This window comes from Tamandua tetradactyla, chromosome 15, assembly GCF_023851605.1.
Source record: "Tamandua tetradactyla isolate mTamTet1 chromosome 15, mTamTet1.pri, whole genome shotgun sequence".
Taxonomy (NCBI): domain Eukaryota; kingdom Metazoa; phylum Chordata; class Mammalia; order Pilosa; family Myrmecophagidae; genus Tamandua; species Tamandua tetradactyla.
In genome coordinates, this window is record NC_135341.1 from 69,970,128 (window position 1) to 69,984,962 (window position 14,835).

At 37.8% G+C, this 14,835-nt stretch overlaps 1 long non-coding RNA gene across 1 annotated transcript in view; it reads left to right on the forward strand.

Annotated features, from left to right (window-relative positions):
- The window catches only part of LOC143658045 (uncharacterized), a 37,238-nt gene extending 24,041 nt beyond the window's left edge, over nucleotides 1-13,197 (forward strand). Inside the window, exons 3-4 of the long non-coding RNA XR_013163095.1 lie at nucleotides 5,812-5,893; nucleotides 13,086-13,197. This is a non-coding gene — a long non-coding RNA (uncharacterized LOC143658045). The remainder of the gene's footprint in view (nucleotides 1-5,811; nucleotides 5,894-13,085) is intronic.
- Nucleotides 13,198-14,835: the final 1,638 nt, after the last annotated feature.

Below are 14,835 nucleotides of genomic sequence, written 5' to 3' on the forward strand. Positions count from 1 at the left end.
TTTTCTAAATAGAAGCATTTTCTGGAAAGGCCACAAAAATTTATCCAAATGATGAGACTGTTTAGTTGCTGGCAGTTTATGTTGCAAAGGAAAGATTAAATGCTTGATATGTTGTTAGTTCAAATAACCAACATTGTACCATGACAAAATATTGAGCTAATGTGTTTGGACTGACTTAAAGACCCTTCCTCTAAACTAAAACATTTTGCTCAGAGTCATATGAATGAAAAGAGATCATTTGAAATGAAATAAACATGATATTCACTATTAACAATTTCAGAAAAATTGGCATTTGTTCTTTATGGCATTTCTTCAATATTCCTTCAATGGACAGAGAGTTTTACTCTCCCCAGAGAGGGAAACAGAAGTGTGTTTGTTGTGGTAGGGTCCTCCTTTTTTGGCCTAGTGAAATGCTGTGACAAATTTCCTTCTGCCAGCAAGAATTGACGTTATGTATACCAAACTCAGGCAATGGTGATTGTAAATCATCCCCTCTTAGATATTATGATGCTATTTGTGATTTATTCAAAAGTTAGTTCACAAAGGTGTCCTTAAGAAACCGATTTTATTACAAGGCGAGAAATCATTATAAATCACTTAAACAGCTAAAATGACACTTTTCAACACTATCCCCAAATTAATTCAAACATCTCTCTTGTTTGGGGGCAAATTTTTTGCCAAAGGTTTTATAATTTAATGGCTCCTTAGAAAGTACTTTCAGCTTCTGTTTACATAAGTATCAAACCACCTGAAAACTTTGTCCCCTGTTTTGCTACGTTTTGTAGACCTTTTTAAAAAGTTCAGCAAACTGGCAATGAACTTTTGATTTTACTTAAATTTTTTATGGTGCACACTTTGTCCACAGAGGTAGGCGGTGGGAGAACACAAATTTAGGACTGTGGCCATTTTAAACTCAGAGAATGCCAAATCACAAACAGTCATGCAGCTGATCCACTTTGCAATGTTGTCACACATGCCTAACAAAATATTGTAATACCCACAGAATCAACGTACTCTGCACTGGTAATTAACCTTGTAAAGGTATTTTAAACAAGTTTCATGCATATGTCAGAAAACAAGTGACAAATTAAATGTTCAAATGCAATTACAGAAGCGGTTTCCTTTGTACTTAATTCTTTCCCAGGCAGAGCTTTAGTTAAGTAGCATTTTATAGATGCATAATGCTAGAAAGAACTTTAAAGACTATCCATATCCCTTATTTATTTTTTGTTTGTTCTGTTTTCTTTTGTTTTTGGATGAGACCCAGAGCAATGAAATGATTTGCTCAAGGTCACATTAATCAGTAATAGAACCCATATTCTCTTCCCTGAGGTTAAGGCTTTAGTCAGATTTTGTGGTTTCAGCATATGGCTCAATCTAAGGAAAGGAAATATTTTGCCTTATGGATTAAAATCAAGTATATACACTTGCTTCTGAAAAATATCCAAGATTCATTACTGCTGTATTTCTTTTTTGTCTTTTCATTTACATCTATGATAACCAGAACTTCTCTAGAAAAATTTCCAATTTTTTCAAACAAATGTATGTTGTGTTCCGTTAGAAAAATGCACATAAAAATACATTCTAGACAGGTAAATCATGAGCCACTTGGTATTTCCAATCAAGGAGCATAAATGCAGGCTGAATAGCATGCTCAAAAATACATGGAAGGGAATAGAAGAATGAGAATAAATTGAAAAAACAGGGTCTATTGTTTCCAGCTATGTATTTTTAGGGCCTAGAAACATGTTTATCTGTGTTAACATATTTAACCACATCATCTTCCCTTTAATTATGATATTTCTACCCCACAAGTAATATGTTCTTGACAAGAGTGATTTAGAACCGTCTAACACTGTCTTCAGCAATCCCTCTCATCCTTACATTCTAGAATTCAGGGATTTAGCCCCAAACTACAAATCATTAGTGTTAAAAATAATTTTGTCCAAATTTCATAGAACTCCTCCTGATGCTGAAATACTGCTTAAAATGGAAAAAATGAAAACAAACTCATAACTATGATGGGCATGCATTTTACAGGCTATTTCATGCTTCTGACATAAAGCAAATGTCCTAATTGTAAGACCGTCAGTAAATTAGATAAGCTCTTTAAGCTTTAGCTTGCTGATCTGTAAAATGAGACTAAGAGTAATAAACTTATTGAGGTTAGTTGAGGAAGTTTAAAGTATTTATCAAATAGTAAGCACATAATACATAGTTCTGGTTATCTATTGTTGCATAACAAACTAACCCAAAACTTAGGGGCTTGAAAGAACCATTTTATTTTGCTTCTGATTTTGTGAAAAGGATTCTAATGGTAGCTCTCCCTTGGAGTCTCTCATACATTTGTAGTTGTTAGACCAGATGGGCTGGAGTCATCTGAAGGCTCAACTGGGATGGATGTTCTATATAGCTCATCACAAGGCTGGCAGTTGAGTAACTACACATTCACAAGGCTATCAATCAGAATACCTACACATAGCATTTGCATGTGGTTTGAAAAGTTAGATTGGGTTAAGTTCTGAGAGGGAGCATCTTAGAAATGAGAGCTTCAAGAGACCCAACCAGAAATTCATGAACTTTCCTGACATCATCTCAGAAGTCATCCGTATTCATTTATACCTCATCCAATTGATACAGCTTTATACTCAGAGGCCATCCCACATTCACAGGGAGAGAAACTAGACATCAGAATTTGATGGAGGAGTTTTCAAGGACCTGCAGTCTTTTATTGTGATCATCTGCTTCTTATTGTAAACTTTCATCAAGTATTTGTTGAATTCATGAATGAAAGTATGTACATATCACCTGATCATCAATACCATTCATTTAGCTTCCAAGTCTTATCTTTTCTAATGCTCCACCCCACCTGACCCCTACAGGCATCTTATCTTCAGAGCCATTCCATTAACAATAAGATTTCTGCTTCCCTCACGATGGAGTAATGATTTCATCCCACTAAGCAACTGCAGACTGGGACAAAATATATAAAACAACAGTTTGCAGGTATTGGACAACAGAAAGATCATGAATGTGATCCTTGAGAGAAATGAAAATAAAAAAGAAAAAGATGACTCCAGCTTTCTGTCTGGAGCCCTTTTTCTAATTGCAGAGAGGAGAAGCCCAAGAAGAGAACTGAAGTCTCAGTGAGTTGAGTAGATAAAGGTCAAAATCAGGGCTACTAAGACAAATGGAATATATAAGGCAGAGTACCACAGAAGAGGAATTACATGGAAAAAAGATAAAAAATTTGCATAGAGGTCCATTTGAGTCATTGGGCAAATACTAAGTTGTATGTATAAAAGTGAAACTTTGTGACACCAGGCAAAGAAACTACAGAGAAAAGAAAAAGTACCTAGATGACTCTGGAGCTCACACAGTGTTGAGTAATACACGGAGAGTAGGGAGACTTAACTGAACACCTCAGGAATTCAGTATAGACCCTAGAAAAAGCCACTCTGGAATAAGGCTAATCTACTGCTAGGGGAAAGACTACTCTAGATTGTCCCCCACAAAATTTTAGAGCAAGCCTTGCACAGATAAAGCCAACGTGTAATAAATGAACTACCTTCCAGATAAAAAACCTCAGCACTATTTAAAGGAAGACAGCAAAATCCAGACACCAAGAATGTTGCATCTACAATGCACATATACCATAAAAGCTCATTAGACATGTGAAGCAACAACAACATTTGATTCATAATAATAAAAAAATTGGTCAATTTACAGACCAAACTATCAGAAATTATGGAATTAGCAGAGGACTCTCAAATAGCTACTATACCTATGTGTAAGGATTTAAAAGAAGCCATCAACACAATGAGGAAACAAATAGAAACTCTCAATTAGGAAATAGAAACTATGAAAATCACCAGAGAGAAAAGACTAATGTTTTTAAATGAGCTGTCATTTTTTGTCCAGATTATGAAGCCTCAAAGATAACAGAATAACAATTTCAGTGTGCTGAGGGAAAATAAATAACAACTTAGAATTCTATATTCAAATAAAGTTTGGTGGTTCCTTAGAAATGTGGGTATAGAATTACCATATGATCCAGCAATCCCACTTTCTGGGCATATATCCAAAAAATTTGAAAGCAGGATCTCAAACAGGTATTTGTACACCAATGTTCATACTTGTATTATTAACAATTGCCAAAAGATAGAAGCAACCCAAGTGTCCATCAACCAATGAATGGATAAACAAAATGTGGTATATACATGCAATGGAAAAGGAATGAAGTTCTGATACATGCAACAGCATAGATGAATTTTGAGGACATCATGTTGAGTGAAATAAGGCAAACACAAAAGAGTAAATACTGCATGATTTCACTGATATGAAATAGTTAAAATAAGCAAACACATAAAGTCAATCTAGAAGATAGGTTACCAGGAGATGCAAGGTGGGGAATGCAATGGGGAGTTAGTGCTTAAATTGTACAGAGTTTCTATTTGATTCAATTGTATAATTTTGGAAATGGATGGTGTTGATGGTAGCACACATTGTGAATGTAATTAATAACACTGAAATATATATTCAAATGTAATTAAAAGGAGACATTTTACGTTGTATGTTACAAGAATAAAATTTTTTAAAAAACATAGAACTGTATAACACAGTGAACCCTATTGTAAATGATGGACTATAGTGAATAGTACATTTACCAAAATATTATTTCATGGATTTTAACAAATCTACCACACTAATGTAAGGTGTTAAAACTAGGGTAGTATATGGGAACTCTGTATTTTATTAATGGGTTTTCAGTAAACCTATAACTTCTTTAATAAAAGAAAAAAATTAGAGAAATGTAGAACAAATACATTAAATATGATTTGCATTGACTGTAAGGAAAATGAAATAAATAATTATATCAATAACAATAATATTAAGGGTTTTAAATAGTGGACCTAAAATATTAGAGGACAATATTTTGGAAGATGTTAAAGGATTCTAAAGTTCTTGTGAACTTCTTGTTTGAGAGAAACATAGATACATTAGCCTTAGACTTTGCCAATTATTTTCTTGCTGACGTATAAACATTAACCCTTTTAAAGTCAACTAAGATTAAAAGAAGTTACAGGTAGATTCTAGAATATAAAAATAAAATTTTAAAAGAGTAAAGAAAACTCAACCAATTAAGGTAGCAAAATCAGGGAGAAGGAGCCACAATACAAAAGAATGCAAAACACAAAACAGAAGTTAAAATAAGTCCAAGCAAATCAATAATCTTCAAAAAGTATGATCAGACTAAAAGACAAATATTCTCATGTGCTGTTTATGCAAGACAAACCAAAAACACAGCCAAACCGAAAGATTGCAAGTATAGACAGAGAAAGAGGTATACAAGGAAAATGTCAACAAAAACAAACAATATGAGAAAAAATATACTTTTAAAACAAGAGCATTTTTTAGGTATAATCATATTTTTAATATTAAAGGGAACAGTTCACCCAAAAGTTACTACTATTCTGAATGTTAACATATGCAAGCAAAAAGAGAAAGAATTTTAAGGAGAAATTGACAAATTTGTAAACATAGACAGGGATTTTAGCACACCTATTTCAGAAACTGATAGGTCAAGTTGAGAACTTAAAAAATTTGCCAAGCTTACATTAATTATTACATTAATAAGTGATGGAGACAAGATTCAAGCCAGGCTATGTAAACCCAGATTTGACTCTACTACATTATGGCACTTTGTCCTTCCCAGCTCTGTATGCTCAAATCTCAACTAGACATCAAATTCCAGTTTAAAGGAGTTTTCTGTGCACCCTTCCATTTTATCTTATCTCCTTCCCTCTCCAGGAGGCAGTCCACTACTACTAAGGATAGTGATTAAAGCTGTTATAAGAGCTGTACTTATCAACCCTCCCAACAATGCTATGAGGTAGGTACTCTGATTAGCTCCATTCTACCTACGAATAAATTTACACACAATGAAAACATCTCTTCACCATGCTCACTGTAAAACCTTTGCTGTTACTCTCCAGTAGCATGAACCTTTCTGTTTGGTTTAACAGTTACCCATACCCACATGTCTCATCTCTCCTGATAGATTAGAAGCTCTTTAAGAAAATCAGATCGTCTATGCATCTTTGTAATTCCCCATGCCCCAGGCCCTGCCACCATTATCTAGCAAGTTTCTTGATGCACAAAGGTGCCTAATAAACTAATGACTTGATAGCAATATAACCATTTGCACTATTAGAGGTGGTATTTTGTCAGATTTAGTTTGTTTTGTTTTGTTTTGTTTTGAAGAAAGATTAATGTAGTCATGGGTTGGCATAAACCTATTTTGGCAAAAAGAAGAACTGTGGAACATAAATGATTCTTACTTTGGCTTAGCCACCATAATCTCCCAAATAATGGATTAGGCAACTTCCCAGGTATGATGATTTACTGCAGAAGTCACACATCATATAAAGTAGCATGGATCCTGCCTTCTGGAAGTTTACATTTCAGAGACAACATGGTGAACGAAAGATGGAAGATTCGAAGGGCCACATATTGAAGCAGGATAAAATAGGATGACTCTAAGTCCCTGGTTTCTTATTCAGCTCTGAAACAGTTAACAGGTAACACCAAGTCCCTCGTTTCTATCTACCTGCAAAGGAAATCATATAACAGAGCTGCAAACTTCCTAGGGCAGAATTTTCCCTAAAGCCAGCACGTCTCCCCAAACCAGTGAAACCTCCCCAAACCATAAAAGCTTGTAAAATTCTGGGCCCAAAGCAAATTCTTAGTTGATAACAGGACGCAAAGGGTCATAAGGATTGTTAACCATTTGCCCAAAGTCAAATTTTAGGTATGTGACAACAAACAAGGAATTCTGCTAGCTGTCTCCTCCTGGAACAAAGAGGACATCTAGTATTCAAAGGTTACTGCAGAAGCTCGCCACCAACAAAACTTTCCTATAAAACAAGCTGGCACACTCCACCCAGTATGTATCCCTCCCTCGGGCAAGTCCACATTAACCTCTCTAACACGTACTCTTTCTTTTTGATAAACTTTACTTCTTATTCCTACTAGCCCTCTCGTCTCTTAGCTCTTTTAGTTTCAAGACCTTTGAACCTGGATCGGGGCTCAGCTGGCACTTCATTGCTTTAGCTAAAGATGATTATTCTTTTTTTAAGCTAATATATATATATATATATATATACTAACTCATTTATTTCTCACAACAACCTTACGAGTTAAATACATTTATTTATTTTCCCCACTTACAGATAAGTAAACTGAAGAACAGAACAATTAAGTCATTGCTCGTGGGCAAAAGACAGTATTTGTTAGAGATGGGATTGTGACCCTGGCAGCCTAGCACCAGAAATTGCTCTTTTATGCTCTACCACCTCTAATAGTGCCAAAGTGGGTGGGCCACAGTGGCTCAGCAGGGAGAATTCTCACCTGCCATGCCGGAGACCTGGGTTCGATTCCTGGTGCCTGCCCATGCCAAAAAAAAAAAAGACAAAAAAGCATAGCCATCCAAGACTCCTGTCTTGTCACAACAACAAACAGCTGGGATTATCACTGGCCATTTACCTTCAAGGAGAGTCACAGGCATTTGTGGGCCATGTGTTAATGTGGCAGATTAAATTAGGTACCCCAAAACACATGTTCTTAATCACAATCCCATTTTTATGGGTTTGAGTCCATTTCAATAGAACCTCTTGAAAATGTTATTTTTAGTTAAGGTGTTGCTGATTCAGGATGGGTCTTAATCTTATTACTGGAAGCCTTATAAAAGAGGAGCCAAAAGCCAGAAGTCAGCAGAACCCGGAAGAAAAAGGAGAGGACACTGCCACCTGTCAAGAAAGCCAAAGAACCCAAGTATTGCCTACCAACCAGATGCTACTGACCCCTGGAGGAAGGCACTTTCTAGCCTGTGAAGACATGAGCCAATAAATTCCTATTGTTAAACCAATCCATTGTGTGGTATTTGTCATAGCATCTGGGAAATTAGGGCAGGTAGATTACATTATTGTAATGAATGAAATTCCTCCCATTAGAGGCATAAACCTCTCATTTATGTAAGTTTTGGCTTTATGATTTGCTTTGGCCAGTGGAATGCAGGTAGATGTGACAGCATGTTAATCCCAAGTCTAAGCCTTAAAATATTTCATATGCTTCCACTCATCCTTCATGCACTTATGCCACTGCCGTGAGAAGAGCATGCATTGGATAGCTACTTATCCAAGGGTTATGGGAGACTCCTGGAACAGAAATAGACCCAACATACAGCTTAGAGCCAAGCCTAGCTGAGCCAAGCCTAGCTGAGCCCAGCTTAGACTGGCCAAGCCCTGGCTATCCCACAGACACTGGAATAAATGATTTTCTGCAACTGAGCCAAAGTGGCTTGTTACGCAGCATTATTTTAGCAATAGCTAACTGATACAGGCTGGTACCAGAGATTGCCTCCTTTCTGGTAACAGAAATGCCTGGGGCAAGTTGGGGGTGGTGGTAGGAGACTAACTGACAAAATCAGAAAAGATATATTTGGAAGCTTTCATTTTCTGCCTAGTTGGCATTTTACTCACACATTGAAAGTCCCTGAAATATCGCTTGTTGGCTGTGCTGTCACGATCCATCCTATAGACATTTTGATGCACTTTATTACAAACTTTAAAATCATATTAGCAGCTGTTATTTTATATCACAATGGATTAATAAGATGCATTTTCACAAATAAGACACATTTTAGATAGTTTTGAAAAAATTTCAGTGTGAAAATCTTGTGCCAGGATTCCACATTTAAAATGACACATTTCCAAATAGCCTAAAGTGAAAATTCTTGAGTAATATGCCTATTAGTACATGTACTGTGCTTGAAACTATCACTCCCTGCCCCCCACCCCAGCAGCCCAGGAAACACATAACCTTCCTACATATTGCATTATTTTCTATTGTAGTATGGAAATCCAGGGAAAACAAATCTCTTGGTTTTTGTTGCAGGGGTAGGGACAATGAGTAGCCATGAAAAAATAGCAAAAATAAAATATTTCTTTTAGGCTTCATATACAATACCTGAATAACATGCATGATGAGAACCATAGAAAAGCATTTATTCCCCTTCAAACGTTAGAGCAATGGAATGTTCTATTGCCTTTTCATGTGGAATAATTAGGAAAGATAAGGATTTTTTTTCTTGGAGGCAATCCTGCTTCCTATGGTGTTGCTAAGGAATAAGGAATTTTCCTTCCAACTGATCTTAAAAGAGATATCTAAGACCTATATCGCCTGTTTATGGATTACAGCTAACTTTATAGTTCTGCGTAAACTGTACATTTGAGTGCAGTAAGACACGTCCCCTGTCTGACAATAAAAATATTATGGAACATTATATTTCCATATAGTAATGGTACTCTTATTTTACTAGTAGAAAGGTACAGTACTAATTTAATTGACTAACATAAAAGTCTCACATGTAAGATCAATACTTTATTTTCTCAACAGTTTTCATAAACGAAGACTTAATTCCACTTGCATTCCTTAGCTCTAGAGACAGAGATGAGGGGCAGGCCCACTGACCACCCTGTTCTCCCTGGCACAGACAGGAAACCTTCTGTGCTGCTTCATAATGAGAGCACTGGGTCTCAACCTGGCTGCACATTAACATCACCAGGGAAGCTTTTAAAAGACACCAATACCCAGGCTCCACCCCAGATCAATTAAAGCCGAATCTCTGGGGGCGGGTTTGGAGTATTGTTATGTTTTCAAAGCTCCCCAAGTAATTCTAAAGTGCGGCCAGATTTTCCAACTATCAATTCAAACTCAAAATTTTAGGGGGATGGTGCAGAAGCTAACATCTCGAGTACATGTGGCACACTTAGTGCCTGCCCCACATTCTTAGTTCTGGTTGCTATGGGTAGAAATTCCCTGCTCAGTGCCCACACTAGGCAGTTTTTTTTTCTTGGTGGTGGTAATTTTTTTCTTTTGCACACTGTGGATCTTTATTGCCATTGCTTCAATGCTTTTGAGTGCAGCACTCCCATTGACATCGGTGGGGGTGCTGCTCCTGGAACGAGTTTTGAATGCACAATTGAGAGCTCCTTGGTGCAGCTGGAGAGGAAATCTTGCCCTGAGCTTTTTACACGCACCAGGGTTTAGGTTTCTTTCTTTCTTCCTTTACTTCCTTTATCTGAATCTTGCATCCTCATGACTGTGCTTTTTGATTGTGGATTTTGATTTTGCAGGCACTCCTTTCCTTTCTCTAAACTCTGTGCATGTTGTCCTTCTTTCTTTAGGTCTCAGCAGGCACTGACCTGGGAGATTTTTTTCCCTCTGTGTCAGCAGATAGGGAGATAGATGTAAGACTAGGTCCAGTTTTGCTCCTTCTTTCCAGAGTAACCTTAGGCCAGTGAGGTCAATGATTTAAGCCTCAAGTTCCTACTCAATGCAATGAGGGTACCGAACAAGAGATTTTTCAGTTCCTTTTGATGATGAGACCATAAATCTGGGTAGGACCCTCAGAGTGTAATGGCCCAGAGTCACTGGGCATATTATTGCTCTTTAGTTTGTGAGGGAAGCAAAATTTGGTAAACTAATAGGGCAAGAGGAAGTGGGATACCAGTTACCTGGGAATTTCTCTAGTGTTCCATGGAAGGGATACACTTGAAAGTGCTGAGTGGGAACTTTACTTGAGAGTCACAGTCCTGCCATTTCCCATCTTGAAAGGAAACCTGCCAACAGTGGCACTACTCTACCTACCAGGTGGCTAAACTGGTAATGGGTTCCTATTGTCCTCAAGAGCACCAACAAGATTGTACGATGCTATTGTGGTAGGTTGAATTATGTTCCTCAACAATACACATGTTCTTAATCTAAGTCTGCATCTCTGTGGATGTGAACCAGTTGTAAATAGGACCTATAGAAGTTGTTAGTTTTAGTAAAGGTATGGCTAATTGAATCAGGGTGATCTTAATCCATATCACTAGGGTCATTATCAAGAGAACCCAGAAGTCACAGAGGCCAAAAAAGGAGAGGACATCACATGTGACAGGAGGCAGAAGTAAACAAAGAATCCCAAGGATTGCTTTCAGCCAGCATAGAATGCTATAGACTTTGGGGCATAAGCAGTACATCTTGTTGATGCCTTGATTTTGGACTTCTTCCTTCCTCAAAACCATGAACCAATACATTTCTGCTGTTTAAGACAATCCATTCTGTACTATACGTCATAGCAGCTTGATAGTTAGAATGCACAATATGAAAATATATGGTCTAAATGACGTCCCTTGTCTAACAATATCAAGTTCAAATCTGGCAATCACTTGGATGGGGATTGGAGGGGGAATCCAATCTGGCTACACCACTGGCTTTGAGTGTGTAAGATTATACAGACTGTCAATTGGTGTGCAAAGTATTTATGATGTAATTAGGTACTACGACATGCTACTGCTCTAATAATGGTCTTAGGAAAAATACAAAGACATTTTTTTATGGTGAATATTTTATTTCTTTCACCCCCACTTTCTTTGACTAAATATTCTTCAAATACTCTAATCCAGAAAAATTCAGGAAGGAACAATAATTCTCTTTATTGTTAATTCAGATTTCTGATTTTCTTTTCTTGGAGGAAAATGGATGTTTTCATTTTATAATCATATTGCCCAATTGTTACTTCGCTCCAAACTCTTGTCATCAGAGTTGATGACACAGCTCTCACTGGCTTGGGATTATCTCCAGTCTTTGGATCCCATAACACTGGGGGCTTTCTTTCCCAAATAAGACATTTGAAATATTTGAAGAAATGAAGATGGTGCAAGATGGAATTCAGAACTTAGTTAAACACCTATGTTTTTATTATCTTAAGATAATAAAGACACACAATATCTAGCATTTTATCTTCAAAAGAAACCTTGGGAAATTATAACCCTGGAAAAGAAGCCTCAGAAAACTGTATGAGCATTAAAAATTAACACAAAATCCTCCATATTTCAATTTTAAATATTTCTGCCTGCAACTAAAGGGAAGCAAGCCTGTGACCAATTTGTTGAAATTTGGTAAATGCTAGACTTAGACACAAAGTTGGTTAAGAATATTCTGATAATCAGAGAAAAAGAATCCAAATTGCTGAGCTTTTCTCTTATTTGCTGTTCTTTAGTTCTGTGCTATTTGAAACGGAGAAAGTTCTTTGAAAAAATATTTTTCTAATTTTACTATGAATTATTTAGTAAAACACAGACAAAAAGGCAAGTCCTTATCCTTTCCTAAATCTGGTATGCCACTGATCAGAGCAAAAATGATCAAGCAATGCTGGAAACCCAAAATGGAAAATTTGCAAATTCACATTTCTATTTCGCTATACAATTTCCTTACTGTCTCATCAGTTTTTTTTTTGTTGTTGTTGTTTAATGGAACGGTTGTAATAAAAGGCATGAAGAAAGAACCGAATTAAAGGAAATGTGCTGGAAATTTACCTCTAGGGTTGTATTTTTAAAAGGGTTCCAAAATAATTACACAAAATGAGGGTGAATAGCCCACTACACATGCACAGTCACTTCGGTGTGAGAAAAGCAGCAAGGCATGCACCTCACAGACCTCTTTTTTCCATGCAGTTTGCAAAACTTTGCACAAACAGCAAGTAAGAGGTTGTGAATGGAGAGAATCTGGAGCAAGGAAGCTCACCCGGCTGTTATCAAAACCTGCAGCAAAATCCCACAATGTGCTGAGCTGGGTCGAAGGCTGGGTAGAGATATCTAAGTGAGAAACAGGTGGATAAAGTACAGTCATATTTATATTAAAAATAAATCTGATGTATTGCTTCACCGATCAGAGCACTCATACAGAAATGATCAGTAAGAGGGCCTTAAAACAGGCATTGGCTTAAATCAGCAGCATCCTTATTAACATGGTCAATGGGTTTAGAAGACAAGGGGTGGGGCGGGGAGGGGAAGGGAAAAAATGAATACGAAGGAAGAAACAGGCCCAAATGCAGTACATAATTAAGAGTGAAGTGTATATGAATGAAGAAGTGAATATCCAAATAAGAGAATAAAGAAGCTAAGGGGAATGGCCTCTAATATATGGACAGATGAAGTGCCCAAATTAATTCTGCAAATCATACTTGTTCCACCCCGCAGGTTACTCACACAGGATACCTGGAACATATCCACCAGTAAAGGAGAGCGGTCACCCTTCTTGAAGGCTCTGGAGGCAAAGCCTAATGTGATTTGCACCAAGTGAAAAATTTCCTAGAAATCTGTTGTTTTAAAATTCAAATAAATGCCAAATTTATATTCTAATTGTAGCCATCCTTACTCATAACACTCTTCATAGTTAGATGGCTCTGGTCAAATCTCCCCATAAACTATACGGTTGCACATATCCCTTAGCATTCACTATTCCACTGAGCAAGCACAATCCAGTTTGGAGAATCAGAGAAAGGGGAAGAGGAGCTGGATTCTCAGCGAACAATGGGCCTTGAACTCCCCAGGGGACTGAATGAAAGAGGCACCAAAATCTAAGAGGTACAAAGAGTCTTGGGCCTCTATGAACATCTCAACAGTTCTTGGCCACTGCAGGTGTGGCCTTGATGGGGAAAGCAAGTCTTAAACCTGGGAGAGAAGGACTAAGAGAGGAGACACAAGCACAACAAATGACCATGGAGCAGAATACTAACAGATTACAATTTTTGATCCAATGCGTCCTTCCAATCCCCACTCTCTCAGCACACAACCTGCTCCAGGGTTTTCCGAACTCTAGCCTGCACCAGAATCACTTGGAGAGCTTGTTAAAATGCCCCCAGGGTTTCTGATTCAGTAGGTCTTGGATCTGCCCTTGTAGCAAGCTCCTGTCTGTGGTCCACGCTTTGAGAAACACTGATCTAACCAGGAAAGGATGCACAATCCACACCTGAGGAAAAGGAAATCTTTTCTGAATGTTTAAACTTTAGATTTTGGGATAGACAGAAGATTTAGGGAAAGAACCCAAGAACTTGAAGTAAGTCTTCAATTCCTGGAGTTGTTGATTAGAGTTTAGATGCTAATGAGGCCCCTGGGAATTGAGCCTGGATTCTTAATCTATGCTAAATCTGGAAAGTAGAAGTGGGGGAAGGGGGAGGGGGAAGACACTTGATGGTATCTGAAAGCACAGGGAATTTATCCCCCAGGCACCAGGTAGACCCTGGGAAAGTGTGAAGGCTCCTAAGAAGATATGGGTCCTTGATGAGTCTGAGTAGAGGGATCAGCAAACTCTTTCCTAAAGGGCCAGATTAAAAGCCATAGGGACTCTTGCAACTACTCAAAGCAGCCACAAACAACATGTAAATGAATAAGCCTTGCTATGTTCCAATAAAACCTTATCTACCAAGCAGGCTGGGTTTGGCCTGTGGACAGACTACAGTTTCCCCACTGGTGCTCTAAGCCTCCAGAGCTTTGAATAGCCTGTGAAGGCTCCCTATATCTCAGCATGTTTCAGGAGACGCTGAATGACACTACATGCTATAGAGAGCACCATGGACGAGTTCAAGGGCCCCTGACAGCTTTTCAACAATTCCAGCATAGAGCATGGTGGAGGAAGAGGCTGACGGAACCCCGGAACAGGCCAAGTGGAGGAATGCTCGGCCCCATTTCTTTGCAGTGTCTTGGAACCAGGTGTATCTGGTTGTACCAGTTACAAACCTCAGCAAAGGAGAGAGTAACCCAGGTTGATTACATTCCCCCAGACCTTGTAGAACCAAGACTCAAAGTGAAAATTGAGCTGTTTTTAAAAGCCGGGTTTAGGCCCTATTCCTATGTTTGCAGAAATTACATGCTTTGCTTTCTAAATGATTTTTTTCTTTGAAATCTGGTATATGGTTTACATCTATAGAACATCACGAGCCACATTTCA